Genomic DNA, 2,954 nt, shown 5'->3' on the forward strand with positions numbered 1-2,954 from the left:
GGAGCGGAGGCTGTGCTGCTCCTGCAGCCCCGGGAGCAGAGCTGCTGACGCAGAGCCTGCCTGGCTGGGGCAGGTTTGGCACCAAGCCAGCATCTGGGCAGCGCAGAGCGGGGTGCAGAAGGAGTGGAGTGAATCTGGCTGTGGTGCAGTGCCTAATAATAACATTTATATCCCTCAGCATCGCTTACTGTTGTGATACTAGCATGGCCTGGTTGGACAAAGCTGAGGTAAACTGTGTTCCTTGGCTTTCCACTTTAATTTCTCTGCCTTGAAGGCCCTAATACATACAGGACAAGATGTAGGTCTGATAGAATAAAGCTGTCGGTGCCTTCCCAACAGTCACCAGGACAGTAGCCCCAAAACATGCTAAGCACAAGAGCAGAACAAGTCATTGCTTGGTTCCTCTCAGCTCAGATACCAATGGCTACTCTGGTTGCAGCTGCAGCCATTTTAATTCAGATGATACACTGATTTTTTTGGTTGTAACAGAGGCCCTGATGTTAAAAGCAGTTTTATATTAAAGTTGGTTGGGCTGCTGAAGTACATAAAGCTAACTCAAATATTAGCAAGACCAGTGCCTGCGTTAAGGCCAGGTGTAAAAACAAATGGTTGTAACTGCAAATGTGCCTGTGGGAAAGAGAGGAGTGGAGGTGTGGTTGTTAAAATGGGTGGTCACCAAACTTGTGGTGGTTGCTAGAAGTAAAATAAGAAATAGCAGTCATCTTTGTACTCCTTGCTGGCTGTTTGTCTCGGCTTTGGTGGGTGGCCCTGGTCTAGCAGGTACGACTTTGGTATCCTACCGAAAGGGGAGGCAGCTGCTGATCATTTTGGCTGGTCCATTGTGAAATAGAAATGTCCCTCCTCAGACTGCATTACTCCTTCCCAGTTGCAGCTACCATGCAGCCCTAGCGCCAAACACAAGCCTGGAACATGCAAGCCCAGTCTCACAGAATGCAAAGCCTGCCACCCTTTACTGTAGAGTTGTAAGCACCGAAACCTGTAACGTGATTTTGGCAGATCTAAAAATGAAATGTTAGCAATTAACATCCTGTCCCCTATCTGTCCCCCCCTGCACCTCCCTCCTCCCACATGCATTTTCCCTCACTCCCTTTGCATAGGGAGCAGAGCTGGCAGCTGGCGCTGGGAAGCCGCGAGCTCACGAGCTCACTCCTGGATAGCACGCTGGCCTCCGGATAGCTCGGCCTCCCCTGGAGCTGCTTGCTGCTTCAGGAGGTTGCCAGCCACATAGACTGAATGGCTCTGCAGCAAGAACTGGATGTATGCAGATAAAATAAAAACGTGCCTAAGTTCTCCCTTTCAAGTTTAAGTTTTTCATCGCAAAAAGAAGGAGGTTGAAGTGCCTGAGCTTACACTATGTTGAGAGCCCTCTCGGCAAGTGTTTAAGCAAAGACAGGCTTTCCCTTTAAAAAGGAAGGGGACTTGTTTAGATTCACTTCTAAAAATTACCTTCCAATAGGAATAATCCCTGTGCAAAGCTTACATTCAGACGCCTGGTTGTGAGCTGTGACTCACACTTTGAAAGCGTGGTAGCTTTCCTAGAAAGATAGGTGAGTATTGTTATCGCCAGACGGGGAGGCTCAGGATGGGAGACGCTGCTCTGAGTTCCCAAAAGCATCCGCTAAATACATGTTGGAAACTGAAGACAGTTATGTTTCATCTTCAGAGTGTCAAAAGCCCTGCAGCCCTTCTGAATAGCGGCACTGAGCTATGTTAAAATCAAATGTAAGGGATGTGTTTGAAAATCCCCTTTGCATAGGGAGCAGAGCTGGCAGCTGGCGCTGGGAAGCCGCGAGCTCACGAGCTCACTCCTGGATAGCACGCTGGCCTCCGGATAGCTCGGCCTCCCCTGGAGCTGCTTGCTGCTTCAGGAGGTTGCCAGCCACATAGACTGAATGGCTCTGCAGCAAGAACTGGATGTATGCAGATAAAATAAAAACGTGCCTAGGTTCTCCCTTTCAAGTTTAAGTTTTTCATCGCAAAAAGAAGGAGGTGAAGTGCCTGAGCTTACACTATGTTGAGAGCCCTCTCGGCAAGTGTTTAAGCAAAGACAGGCTTTCCCTTTAAAAAGGAAGGGGACTTGTTTAGATTCACTTCTAAAAATTACCTTCCAATAGGAATAATCCCTGTGCAAAGCTTACATTCAGACGCCTGGTTGTGAGCTGTGACTCACACTTTGAAAGCGTGGTAGCTTTCCTAGAAAGATAGGTGAGTATTGTTATCGCCAGACGGGGAGGCTCAGGATGGGAGACGCTGCTCTGAGTTCCCAAAAGCATCCGCTAAATACATGTTGGAAACTGAAGACAGTTATGTTTCATCTTCAGAGTGTCAAAAGCCCTGCAGCCCTTCTGAATAGCGGCACTGAGCTATGTTAAAATCAAATGTAAGGGATGTGTTTGAAAATCCAGAACGTCTTCGCCAGATTAACAGTAAGCTAACGGCAGACCAAAGTAAAGAACCCAAAGCAAACTAAGTGTGAGAGGTTCTCTGAAACTTCAATTTTTAATATATTAAAAGCACGTTTTTATGAAGACTACTGATTTAGAGAGACTCTTCCTAAACATTGATTATGTGGTCAAGTAAAAATCCTTTTTTCCTGGGTTAAGAGTTAGTAGGTACCCTTCCAGTTTGTGACAGAGTTCTCTCTGAATTTTACTCATTCACAATTTCTTCGAGGTACAGTGACATCTTTTGATGCTATCCAAACAACACCAGCTAAAGGGGCAACACTGAATACAAGCAATGATTATTGCTCTTCCAGCACAGCGTTACTGCCTATCCTCTTACTTCCTGACTTCGTTTTAAGATGGGGTGCGCACCTGCATTCACTCATTTGAGTATTGTCTCCTTGACCGCTGTACTGCAGGAGGCAAGAGAGAGGGAATGGGACAGCTGGGTAAGGTGGCATCAGTTGGCAGAGTTTCTCTGATGGAGAA

This window comes from Egretta garzetta, unplaced genomic scaffold (assembly GCF_000687185.1).
Source record: "Egretta garzetta isolate BGI_Z169 unplaced genomic scaffold, ASM68718v1 scaffold123, whole genome shotgun sequence".
Taxonomy (NCBI): domain Eukaryota; kingdom Metazoa; phylum Chordata; class Aves; order Pelecaniformes; family Ardeidae; genus Egretta; species Egretta garzetta.